This window comes from Macrobrachium nipponense, chromosome 5 (genome assembly GCF_015104395.2).
Source record: "Macrobrachium nipponense isolate FS-2020 chromosome 5, ASM1510439v2, whole genome shotgun sequence".
Lineage (NCBI taxonomy): Eukaryota > Metazoa > Arthropoda > Malacostraca > Decapoda > Palaemonidae > Macrobrachium > Macrobrachium nipponense.
This window is the reverse complement of record NC_061107.1, coordinates 34,052,578-34,067,577: the sequence shown is the minus strand read 5'-3', so window position 1 is coordinate 34,067,577 and position 15,000 is coordinate 34,052,578.

Here is a 15,000-nt window from a genome sequence, read left to right as displayed (position 1 = left end):
ACATAGTAAGAAGAGTGATGGACTCTAAGGAGGCAGGATGCACCCGGCCCCACAAAAGTTGCATAATTATATCTTTCACGAACAAAATTAATATACAGTTGATTACTGCGTCAGTAAGTACCCTGTTTATCACTGAAAGAAATGAAATAAATTACGAGCTTTAGTCATTGTTATGCATAATGATTTCATTTACGTGTGCGTTCTACCAGTTATTATGAGAGTTCTCGCCTGAGAGAGAGAGAGAGAGAGAGAGAGAGAAGGTGAGAGAGAGAGAGAGAGAGAGAGAGAGAGAGAGAGAGAGAGAGAGAGAGAGCATTTCTCATTGTATACTTAATTATTTCAGTCATGTATTTGTGATAGTTCACTGTTGAAATGAGAGAGAGAGAGAGACGAGAGAGATGAGAGAGAGAGAGAGCGGAGAGAGAGAGAGAACTCTAATATCATGCTACGTTTATCGACTGCTCCTCCTTGTCAATATATTCACAATACCTGCCAGGTGCGGTTTTCTGTTTCTTTCATTTTAGCTGCAACAGTTAACTTGAGTGATTTCCATTTTAAACAGGCGGTTATATAATTTTCATTTCGATCATCAGTTTGAAATGTGTTTTAAAAATAAGTAGCCTTCTCCTGTATTGTTCCTCTCGTTATCTGCCTCTTTCTCACCTACCGATTACGTCAACGGGATCAACACCTTTATTAATATCTATGATATAGAAATTTTAATTATAATTGCTAAAGTGAACGTCTAAATGAATGATCGAGTTTTGATTAAAATTAATCACTAATAGAAAATTATATTTTCTAACTTGACCTCAGGATATTATTTAAATAGATTATTACTTTTTTTTATTCATTTACAGAGAATTTTATTATGAAACCTTGCATAGATATCGTATTGTCAATAAATGTGGCATGCTACAAGTTTTATGAGGATATAGTAATTTCGATTTGGCAACATGATTTCTATATACTATATATAAATTAATGTAGAATGATTTATAATACAATGTAAGTATTGAATCCATTTTTCTATATCATCTGTATAGCTCTCGTACTCTGTGTTGTATGTATGTATGTATGCATGTATGTATGTATGCATTTACTACCTATGATGTATGTTTATATGTGGTGAGATTTTAAGAACACAGAAATAGATCTCTCTCTCTCTCCCCCCCCCCCCCCCCGCCCTTTATCTCTCTCTCTCTCTCTCTCCTCTCTCTCTCCGTCTCTCTCTCTCTCATCGACTCTCTCTCTCCTCTCTCTCTCTCTCTTGTACCGACAGAATTTCATTACACTGATAAAACAATCATTTTGTCGTTGAGTTTAATGAAAACGTCCATCACCTCACATCGAACATCAGAAATTGACATTAATACAAATCTTCCTGTTTCTATGTTTCATAAATAATGTTTATTACTAATATTTGATGAAAACCATTATTATTACGAGTGTATTGCCGCTAGTGATAATAAAAATGGACCAATAAATCCATAAAAGTTGTCAAGTGGTATAAAAAGAATGCTGTTGTTGTGGGGAATAATTTCAGATTCAAATATTAAAAGAAACAAAGGGCAATTAGATAATGTAAAATTAAGCATTTTAAACAATAGTGAGGTAATTCTTTAAATTATATTACCCATCAGAATACATCAATAAATTTAATAATACAAAACTAGTCCTAGTTACTACTACTTTCGTGTTATCGAATATAGAGTAAACAAAATACTTTTATTATTATTTATTGTGTGTAGAATTACAGGTGAACATCAGACGCAGAAAAATGATAAGTAAAATCCTGTTTGCATATGAATACTTTGGTCACTCATGGATTAAAAATTAGGGAGCAGAAATTATATCTTCGCATAAACATTTGCATTTTTTATCGTCAACACTGCACAATAATAATAACAATAATAATAATTAATAATAATTAATAATAATAATAATAATAATAATAATAATAATAATTAATATCGAGGCTATAACATGGACAATAAAAGCCACAGTACTGTTAAAATATATTTTTGCACAGGGTTAAAAATGACTAGGAGAGACTTCGGATACTGCTCCGTATTCATCTTCAGACCTTTTAAATAGGTTTTGTTGAATGTTATTGTCGCTTCAGCGACATTAATCCTGTAGAGGCTTTTCTCTATCTCTCTTGTATTGGCTTTCTCGTTACTATTAAGGTATGGTGAGTAATTCTCCTATATTATATTAAATTTATGGGATTTAGCTCCGCATGGCAGGTTTATGCATGCATGCATGCTGTTTTTCAGGGTTCATTTCTGTCTTTCTAATGGTTTCGCACAGTATGGTGTATTTAATTCGCCTGTCCTGTGGGTGAGAAATTGTAGTTGTGTTTCTACCCTCAGGAGCCAGGGTGTGCCCTGCCAGGTTTAAGAGCACAACAGTTAGGGCCTTCGTAAAGAGAGCCAATCCTACTCTTCGACACGGCAGGACACTCACAACAACTGGATAGAACCTCGCAGACTATGGTGAACAACGACTATCCGAACAAGCTCTTAACCCATGAAATTCGTACTGCCCCGCAGAAAAGTTGTAAAATGGCAGTGAGAGCCTGCAACCTCACCCCCAGGAGAAGGTTAGGATTTTTTACATTGTTTTTATGTATTTGCAGTAAACGAGAAGAAGAGGACTCTATTAAGAAAAATTGTCAAAGAAAACACCAAATCCACTGAGGAGGCAAAGGACATTGATATTGTAGTTTACTACAAGAAGAACGAACAAGAGACCTAAATATACAAAAAAAATCCCTTTCTGTCAGCATGTGAACATCTCAAGTAGACGAATGTGGTCTACCACTTCTTTAAATGGCCCGTCTGTGGATGTCCAGGTGCCTACTTTGGTATGACCTCTGTGCGTCTCGCAAGCGGACCTCGTACCAAGCCCAGAAGGGGACTATCAAGACCCACACATTAACTAGGCATAACCTAGACAAATCCGCGATAGTATTATTCTAAATGATAATGGAAGAGCACTGGACTTGCGCCGCCTCCGCCTGCTGGAGGCTCTACTCATTCAAGAACACAAGACCTTCGTAAACTCACAAGAAGTTTTCTCTTACCGACAATCAAAAGGAGAAATACCACCATACCACAACAAGATAGAGACAGCAACAATGACAACCCCGACAAAGAAAATCAATAATACCAGCTGCGACGTCACTCAGCAGTCACCCTAACCAGAATTCGGCATCAGATAAAATAACGAATCTCTCAGTCAATCAAATTCGACCGGCGATGACATCACGCAACCCAGGAGATCTTTCAGACCGCAGCAAAGAACCATCAGGCCCTGAGACTGACTTGAAGTTGGCCCTAAACAACCAATGGGAAACCACCTCTATACACTCATCCAACTGGAATTCGGTACGCTGAAGACCCTGTGTTGAACCCCCTGAATGGGAAGATGGACTACACCATCTGCCACAGTCCATCATCACTCTTCGCCAAGAGGATACCTTGAGAACCAGACGAAACGTCGCGATAACTAATTATACATAAAATTACCTGATATAAGCATTTTATTAGGGTTACTACAAAGAAATATACATAACTCTACGGACGCTACAACCTAGATTTCATTTACCATGATCGTGTTATGACTGATATCGGGGAATTACCCGCCTACCTTAAACAGTAACGAGAAAGCAGCTATAAGAAAGATAGAGAAAAACCTCTACAAGATTAATGCGGCCGAAGGAACGACAACAACAATAACAACAGCAACAGCAACAACAACAAGCAACAACAATCAATAATAATAACAACAACAACAGTAATAATAATAATAATAATAATAATAATATAATAATAATAATATAATAATAACGTCTGTTTCTACGGCAGTTAATTTATATAGTCTTCTATATTCATCTTAACATATTTTCAGCAGCTTCTAGTTAGTGTATCAGATTTCCAAAGGACATACAAAGTTTTCTTGTTATTTCACTTATATTACTCTGAAGATTATTTTTAGAGTGAATGGATTAACATGCAAGTGGGTGGATGCACAGTTGGGACCAAGGTCGTGGTTATTAAGCTGCATTTTGGTTGGTCACGAGTTGGTGACGCTTTCGGTCCCGATGGTGTTGGGAGGGATCCTCTGGCCCTATTGTGTGTTGGTATCTCGGAGTGGTTGTTAAACGGGATTATAGATCGTCCAGGGAATATGCCTTCTATATCCGGTGCTCTCTCTCTCTCTCTCTCTCTCTCTCTCTCTCTCTCTCTCTCTTTTCGTCGGTTTCTTAAATTAGGTTTTCCTCACATGTTTTTTTTTCTAATAGTAGTCTCTCGAGAAGCAGTTGGTGGTTGGCGGTAAAAAAAAAAAAAAAAAAAAAAGTGACTGAAGAGACTCTTGGAGAGTTTGGTAGTAGTCATCCCGATATATGAATGGTTGCATCTTTCCACCAGGCATGTAATTTCGTAGATGACACTACTTCTATTCAATTAAAGACATTTCTGGCGGCCCTGCGTTGTTTTTTATTAATACCTGGCTACCTATATATTTTTATAATAATTGATCAGATTAGTCTTTTCGTCTTTTGCAGTAGGGGTACATTTTCATTTATTATTTTCATATTGGCCTTTTCGTCTTCTACACATTTTTGGTGCATGCAGTTATTGTAATATAGTTTTATTGACTTTCTTTGGTTGTTATTGGTGTCCATCAAACTTTCACGGTGCCAGTTTATTGATCCAAATACTTAGGATTGAAAATGCGTAATGCATGTAAAAACATAAAAGAAAAAATTAAATAAGCAGGTACCATCTATTAAGTTTATTTTTAAAATCAGAAAAAGAAAATTGCCTCCATTTCTAAGATGTTACAAACACATGAGAACCCTTTTAATGCAAATCATTATTGATAGGAAAACCAACCAAACTACTTATATCCATTTATATTCAGGCCATCACCTTATAAAAAAAAAAAAAAAAAAAAAAAAAATCTATATATTGTTATGAACATTGCGCGATGTCAGTCGCTATTATTTGGATCAAGAAATATATCGAATGCATAAGAAAATTAGGGACATATTATTTTATCCTTCACATGTACTAGATATTTGTTGTAATAAACCGCACAAAAGTTTTATAGTGAAAATAACATGGCGAATAAAAAAAAAACCTCTAAGAACCATTCGTATCTAACCTTACTTTTGTGTTTTTGAAAACATAAAATTATTGATAAAATCTTTTAATGTCAACCTCATTTTTTCCTATAATAGCGCACTATAAGGGATATTGATAAAAAAAATAGTACTAAAGAAAACGACAACATAGTATATAAACTTCCATGTTTGGACTGCCCCTCTTTTTATGCTGGTCAACCTGGTAAGGATTTAGAAGTATGAATTAAGCACTATAAGTATTCTCTTAAAACTAAGCAAAACATCCAGTGCAATATTCATTCATTTAAGTGGGAGCTCTCATAGGATAAATTGACCTAAAGGTTCAATGATTGCCGCATCGAAAGATATCGCCTCACGAAATCTTTCAGAATCCGCTATTATACAGTTAACTTACTTCCAGTTGTCATTTTAAACCTAATCCGTAAGATGTACTATTTGGACCACTGTAGTAGTAAAACTTCCAAGAATGACCTAAAAGATAAAGTCCCTGACTTAATTAATATCTTAGTTACCTTATATATATTTCTAAGTATTTGTATACATAATATGCCCTTGTAAAATGTTCACCCTTGCAAAAAATTTTTTTATTGTTTATCAATTGGAGAGATATCTAGCATACTTGAATAAAATTTGTTGGTGGTCAGTCCCATTTTTTTCGTATAATCTTTTAATTTTCTTGTCCTTACTTTTGAGCTGCTGCGCCTAATCTTTTGTAAAACCAATATTAACACTGTTTGATAGGTCTACTAATTCTTCATTTTTGTTGGATTCCTGGTACATTTTTTATTTGTAATAGTCATCTACCATTTATACAGAGTTTTTTTTGTAAAACTTATTATTTATATTTTCCTCAGTTCTGCTAAGAAATAAAAGACACGTAGTCGAAAGGCCATGCAAGAACTCCATGGTTTCTACGATTTCCTTTGTATTTATATATTGAACAAGCTCCATATTTTCGTGATTCAATTATACACACACACACACACACACACACACCACACACACACACACACACACACACACACACACATATATATATATATATATATATATATATATATATATATATATATATATATATATATATATATATATATATATATATACACACACACTATTTTCCACCCTGATTTTTCCCATATTAAGTGCAGATCTGAAATATTATAAATTCGATGGCAAACTGAAATCAAACAGTTTACCGAAAGATTATCATCAATTTGTCATTGACATAATATTCTCGTAAACTACATTTCTATTAAAGATTTAACTGCAGAACGTATGTATGATGCAACATTTTTGTTAATCTATACAAAAAGAAAAAAAGTTTTTTTAGAATAAGAAAATTTAAAAATGCACATTATATTTTACCTAAACGCAGTTGAACGCATACAAAAAATGAAAAAGAAAATTTAGAATTTTTTTTATATTTTGGTGTATTGAAAAGGGATATTTCATCTAAACACGGATAAATGAATTATCTATGTAATAGAAAGCATTAGTTTTATATAAAAAATGAATTATAAAATAGTTAAATTACTTGTCATTTGCGTAAAATTTTAGTTACTTTTTATTTTAGATTTTATCTCTCTATCCACTCTCTCTCTCATACACTACATCTATCTATATATTTATTTATCTATCTATCAATATATATATGGATATATATGGATATATATATATATATATATATAATATATATACTATATATATATATATATATATAATATATATATATATATATATATTTGTGTGTGTGTGCATGTGCGAGCGCGTATGTAGGGGCCCAGCAAACACGCTGATCAGAGTGAATACGGCGCAATCACTAAACGTGTTCATCAGCAATGTTTTTTGTTAAGTCCTTTGCTACATTCCACCGGCACTCTCATTGTAATTCGGTACTACAGGCTAATAAGGTCCAATAAAAGAATCTAAGAGAGTCGTTACTTCGTAAGCGCCCTGCTTGCTTTACAACTAAGGCATATATCATAGTAAGGGCTCTAACACATGATCATTAATGATTTGGAAGCAACAATAATTTTCAAAGGAACGTCCTCCTGAAAATGAGCATCCTCAGTCATATCAAGTTTAACAATTATTAAAAGACATTGCTGCAACTTTTCATGTGGGTATACTGTGAGTAAATTCTAATCATAGCTTCTTTTCTTCTGCTGTTTGTTTTGATTCATTGATATTGCATTTTGTGGAATCAATAATGTTTGAAGAATAAAAATATTGTATCAAAATCGACATCTCTGCTATGCCTACTGCTTATGACACTAAAATAGTTTTATCAAGTTTTTATCGTAAACGCGATTTGAGCAAAATTTTTCTTAGACTTCAAAGAGTAGTAAATATTCTATGTTCCCTAAAAGATTCCCTGTTCCAGTGAGAAAAGAGTATTTTCCTCACGTTTTTTTCTTTCCAGTAAGTTATCTTCTGCTCTAACCGTAATTCGTTCTTTGCAATAATTCCTATATGATTTCGCAAAAAGTGTGTTGACAAACATTCAGGGCAATCTGGATTTTGTAGTTATACTATGGCAGGTACCCAAGTTGTAAATCATACGAAGTTAACAGAATTTCAGAATCGTATTTCATGTTACTTATTCTATGGTCTCATATTTACATTTACTCTGCTTTCATATTTAGTCTAAACATTAGACCAGTAGATTAGAACTAAACACTTTGCGTCTATCATAATTCACATGATAGTCACAGACTTTCATATTGTGAGTAAATAGTCAGAAAAACATAGTAGTATTATTATGTAGTTTCTTTTACCAACATGAGCATCGATTGTCAAGCATTTTCTTTTAGCTCCTCCTTTATTTGTTTATTAAATGTATCCGTTGGTGTTATACTTATGAAGGTCTGTCATTCCCTGAAAATGGATTGTAAATTTGATAAAGAAAATTTAAGTTTGATTGTGATTCTGGCATGACAATGTATTTCACTGATGACACTGATGATTCTTATGAAAAATTCGTCCACCAAGGCAATTACATCAAACCCTTTTCAGTTTGGGTACTGTTTCCACAAATTTAATTTGTAATCTTGCACCACATAAATGCCGTTATGATCAGCGGTTAGTTCATAAACATATGTGAACTGGGTATCTCCCCCAGTACATTAATTGTAGTCCTTTCAAGTAATTTCTTTAATTCTAATGTTTAGATATTTTTTTGATGTTTTGGGGTAAAAAAAAAACGGCAACAGGCAAAACATCTTTTTTGTTTTTATTGCCGGGGTTGTATATTGACAAGCAATATGACATAAAAAATAGCCGAAAAAAAAAAAATCAGTTATTTTCAGAATGAGAAAATTAACTTCTTACTTTACAAACCTGGAAAACAAAGGTCAATATATACAAATAAATACTTACACTAAACAACGAAAAAATAAGATCCGTTGAGGCTGTTTATACTCACTTCCGGCTTGGATTGCAACTGGAGAAAGGAAAAGAGGGCACACAAACAAAAGTAATGTCCAGACATACGATGTTCAAAAGTTTCTGCATGTTCCCGGACCGTACTGTATCTTGGAACTATTAATGGCCTTTTTTCGTCTTGTAAATGATCTTTCTAGATTCTCACACAATCTTACTTGTGCTTGGTGTCTCGATTTAACAAAATTAATGTCTTTGAAGCTTTATTCAAACTTTACCCCTTGTAGAATGATGTATACATTGATAGTGTACAAAATGGATAAAATAAATGGGAAAAAAGAATAAATAGGAGAAACTGGAAAAATGAGAACCATGATAAAAGGATGCAGTTATTGAGGTGGGAGAAGTTAAAATGGATGTGGAACTCATGATTATAGGCTTCAGGAAAGGAGATCTGTGCTTTAAAGTCTTTAATAAGTGATGCCAATGCGAAAAATAAAGTGAACAAAAAGATAACGTCTTCAAGATAATATATTCGAAAATAAAAATGATTGAAATGTGTACAGTAGATGGCCAAGTATGTAGGATTTATAGCGCCATAAAAAATAATCAGAAAAAGAGTTAAAAAAAGAAAAGAAATGTTAAATATCTCAAAGTCAGTAATATTGATATTAAAGACCTCAACTCATATTTGTAGGTTTTCAGCACTTTACTATAATTCTGTTTTGCTCTCCTCCACAGGGCTCTTACGCTAACTACGATTGGTTTCTGTTCCAAGATGAGATCGCCTTTTATGCAATTATTTTATTTAGAAAACTGCTTCCCATCTGAAACTGGTCTTAAGACACTTTCGCTTGCTTTTAGACAAATACTTCTCTCTAAGAATTACAGATATTAATGTTCCTAAACTGAATTTTTATGCTAAGTTTCTTTTTTTATTAGATGATACTTTTAGGAAAACATTTTCCTAACATATCCAAAAATAAGTCTGGAGCTATTTAGGTTCATTTGATTCCCAGAATCCTGTTACCATTGCGGTCATTATTCAAGTTTAAAGATCGTTTGTGCCCTTATAGTCCTCCGAGTGTGTGTATAGCTATAATTGTCCTAAATGTAATTTAGGAACTTATATATGATCCACCAGGAGGCTTCTGAAGGTACGCATAGATTCACATCGTGGAGTAAGTTATAGGACAAGCAGCAAAGTTGCAAAACCCAGAGTTTCTAATATTAGAAATCTTTCGAAAATATGTAAAAACCTCCATTGAAAACTAGGACTTTACAGATGCAGGACGAGCTTCTAACAGCCACGATTTGACAAACCTCTGCTGGCACACTGTACCTTTCTTAGTTTCTTCCTTTATCTCCAGTCTTGGCATTGCCGCTGAATAGGTTGGTCCAGTTTTACTTTACTTGAATATTTTTTCTTATTTTTTTTTTTACTTATTTTAATATTTTTTTTATTGTCCTGTTTAGTTTACGTTTTTTTGTTTTTGTTTTTAAAGCTATCCTTTTAGTCTTTTAATATTTCAAAAGTTTTTAACATCATTGTGCATCTTTTAGATTTCAAATTCTTAGCTTTATCGTAATTTATATTATGCTATCTATTTTGTACAGCCCTCGAAATGTAATGAGGGCATTACGAGACGTCGGGAATAAATTGACTCTTTTAGCAATTCTTTATGTCCCTCTCCTCATTGATCTATATATATATATATATATATATATATATATATATATATATATATATATATATATATATATATATATATATATATTTATGGATGGGTGACAGGTAGATTGCCAGTTATCAAGTAAGATCACGTTTAGTATTTGCCAAGCGTTCGTAACATCAAGTTACATTCTTAGGGCTACAAAATAAACATATAACACATTGAATAACTACTGAGAATAATAGAAATTAAAACTAGAATTAGAATTACAGGTAAAGTTAAGAGAGTCAAGAATAGGAAGTTCATAAGATTGAATGATTTGTTAGAAATTTATATGAATGGCTAGTCATGCCCAAGACATAAACGTCAGGGTATTTGATATTGGTGTTGTGAATAAGTAAATGGTTTCTGATATTAGAATGGTATCTGAAATTATTGCAGGCTCTCTAGTCCCCGAATTTTCTATTATCAGAAATCATTCCTTTTTTGTAACACCAATATTAAATATTGTTCAACTTTCCATATGACAGGTGCTTTTTATAAACTCTTTTTTTTTTAAACACTTCTTAACTTTTAACTGTAACTTCAATTTGATTTTTAATCTCTATTGTTGTAAGTAGTTTTTTTTCATGTGCATTAATTTGATTTTTATTGTTCTTTTGTAGCCCTGAAGATGTAAAATGAGTTGGGAAGTACTAAATGTTAACTTACCTGATAACTGGCTTTCTACATGTCAACCATCCTTGAGTATACTTAGGCCTTTTCCTGCCTACCTACTCTGCGTCTATATATATATATATATATATATATATATATATATATATATATATATATATATATATATATATATATATATATATATGTATATATATATATATATATATATATATATATATATATATATATACATATATATATATATATATGATATATATATATATATATATATATATATATATATATATATATATATATATATATATATATATTCTATGTTTATATAACCGGTAAATATAGATAGGTTTGAAAGCTGCTTTGTGGAGGGCCCCATAAAAAACGGAAAAAATGCTTTGAATGAATATTTCATGATGCTATAATGTTTCTGGGCCCTTTCCGAACTAAATCACTAAAGAGGTGCAAAATGTTCCAAGATCACTCCATAAGGATCCTCTCTTTCACCCCTTGCTCCATAACTATTTCTCTCCGCTCACCTATATCACTGCATCACAACGAGCCCCCTCCCCTTCCCCCACCTATATAAACTGAAGCAGGACTCCCAACCCCCTCTTCTGCACTGCGCCAACCCTACTTCCCCCCCACCACCGTAACAATCTAAATGAAGGAAAATATACAGCACTTCAGCTGTATTGTGGAAGTAATCAAATGAAAACCATGTAAAATATCAACCTTGTGGAAAGCTCTCTTAAGAAAAGCATTCCTTTGTTGCTAATGCAATCTGGAAGGGCAACGCGTATTTACCACTTTATTGCCTTATATTGGTAGTTTCTGCAAGCATATTTCTCGTGTTTGATTACATCCACTCTCTCGTCATTGAAAAAATATATCTGGAAATATACATATAAAAAAAAATAGTATTTCACGACTTTTCACTCAAAATATATGACCACAAAATTACCTCTAGACAGAACTGGTATATTACTTTATCTTTACAGCTTTCCAATATTATGTTACGCACAGTATGTTTTATGCTGCAAAAAAGGAAGGAAAGTAACTTAAAGTTCTCTACCCTGTACGCTAACGATAGGGTAGCAAATTTATTTAATAATATTTTCGCCTGTTCTGCTTCATTTGAAACCTAATCTGAATATCATAAGAAGCTTTCAGTAACAATAAGATTCGGGGTATTAACTGATAAAACCCATCCCATTATTTTACAACTGAACCTGAACATTCATTATGAAGGGACCAATGGCTGGGGGTACTCCAAACCCATGTAGGACACGAAGCCTAGGATAGATATGCTTAGCAAACATTAGCTTAGAATATATCGCTCTGATTTTCATTACAATACTTCCTTGTCACTCCTTTAAATCTTATATCAATTTTTTAAAGACTATTTGCTAATAACTTTTCCGATGATATCAACAAAATGTGCCGGAGTTTCTTCAAGGCAATCGAGTTTACTTTACAACGCAAAATCAAGGCCACCGAAAATAGGTTTATCTTTTGATGGTCTCGGCATATGCTGTATAGTCCCAGCCCATGAAACTCTGCCTGCCATGGTGGCCTGTGTTGTTGCGTTGCCAAAACACGCTCATGGCTAAACTTTAACCCTTACTGAAATTAATCTTCTGAGGCTAGCGGACTGGCAACTTGGTATACTTGATCATTGGAGGGCGTGGATGACCAGCCTACGAATTTGCAGACCTCCAGCCATAGCAGATTCTGAGATCAAAAGGCGGACAGAACAATTGTGGACGGACAGACTAAGCTATCTCAACAGTTTTATTTTATATAAAAAAACTAAAACGCCAGTAGCAGAGGATTTTTCAGAGAACAGCCAACGTTATAAAATAGCTTTCAGAGATTGTTTCATTTCTAAAATTTGATAGCGTAATAATAATAATAATAATAATAATAATAATAATAATAATAATAATAATAATAATAATAATAATAATAATAATAATAATAATAATAATAATAATAATGATATCTTTTATTGGGAGAACTTCCATTTGGGTCGGGTATAAAAAACAGATGTAAACTAATGATTCATGCACCAAAAGTGGCGTATTGAACGATCCAAATGGTGTTGTGAACCCAAACCGTTTACGATATAAACGGAAGCCAGTTATGAAAAAATATCAGCAAAAAAAACAGATTTTCAACGAAACAAATTCTATATTCGGAATACATGAAAATAAGAGGTAAAATAATTAATTCAGTGGCAATTAATAAAACTTTAGTACATGGAAAGAAACACAAAGAGAAATTGAGATAAATGCATTTGAAACCTCGGGATTTTGTGAGAATCCTTTCAAATTATTTGAAAGATTTTGCATAGATTAACCAATTTTGAATAATTGAACAAAGAACAGATAAGTGGAACTAATTGGCTTGAAAAGCAAATTGACAATTGAAAATGAAATTTGATGGGCTTCCTTTAGTTTCAAATTGTTCCGACATATGCAATATCAGGAAATCACTGCTCTGTGAATACCTTTTAGAGATAAAATGAAATATTCAAATCTGTATCTGGCATCTCGAAAATTACTTTTAAAATGTGAAAATATGCATCGTCAGAAAGAAAGCTGACCGGTGATTTAACGCTTCAATTAATATTTAATTGGTATCTCATTTAGATGTGCACCTCCAAATATTGAGGTACATAATGTTTGCCTCGTATGTAGAAAAAGTTAATAAGTCCATATTCCCACAACTTAACAAGAAATTAATAGAGTTACTCAGGACCTAAACTTGCAGATTGTCTTATTATTACCATTATAAGCTATGCGAACTATTAAGTGGAACATCTACCCCACTTAGGTTAAAATAAATTTATCTGAAAATACAAAATAGTTATGAATTTTTATAGGAATTAAATATGAGTTGTTTACATCTAATTTTGAGTTGTAGCAACTTTCATTAAATTAAATAAAGATATATTATATTTATGGTTAATCTACCTCATTAAATTAAAAAAAGCTTCTTTTTTTATATATGACAGTTTCTAATTGCTTGGTTTTTACTTCCACTGATGCACATCTCCAAATAAATTTTTCCAGGGTCCCATGTATTTAGTATACTCGTAATATCTTACGAAACATATTTTGTGTCTCTGTTTGCAATCTACTTGTTTATTCTTCCAACCTAATTTGATCGCATTATTTCTGTCTGCATGCGTACACCATTATCTCTGTTTTCTTGTTCTTTCCCCTCTCTGCAAGCTATCTAGTATTATGTACTTGTATATTTTACATTTTCATTAAGCAGAAATTCATTTCGCTTCGTTCCCTCCACTCTTCACTGGTTGCTCCTCTTCTCTTATAAAATAACTTATAAATGATGAATGTATCGAAAAAAAAAAAAAAAAAAAAAAAAAAAAAAAAAAAAAAAAAAAAAAAATGGAAGACGACTTCAGAGAAAGACCAACTTTTGTTTACTGTACTCATTTGATTCGACCTAAGTCAAATGGCACACTTGTTATTATGCTTTAAAAATTGGGATATAACGAACCAGATCCACTACATGAAACATATTCTGAATGATTATTAGTTTTCAGTAACAAACATCACTTTATACGGAACATACATTTAGTGATACATTATCCATGTAATGTTACCTTGAAGCTGAATTTTTATAGATAAAAAAAAACTGCAGCCGAAAGGTATCAGTAAAATCTAAAATTACATTATGCTGCCGTCTTGCCATGTTATCCTTTACAGTGTCTTATTAAACTTATTATGAACAGTAGCTACAAGCTCTCTAAGATCATTTTTATTGCATGATACAATCAGCCACATTATCAGAGCTCACAGATCACAAGTTTCTGTAGAAAAGGATATCCTGAAAAACTTATCTCTCAATTTAACTCACAGCACTCTGCTTTCAGTGTGTCTGTAACTCACACTTCCATCCCCGTCTCGGAAACTTTCACGGTTTTTTTCTTTATGAGGTGATTTTTCCGACTGCACCTTTCTCCTAAACATTTTCTCTGTCCATTTCCCATGGCGCCATCACTTGCCCTTACCTGGTTTACGAGATCGAAGCGTTACACGTGTCTTGACTCTCAGAATTGACTTTGCACATACACACATCAATCAT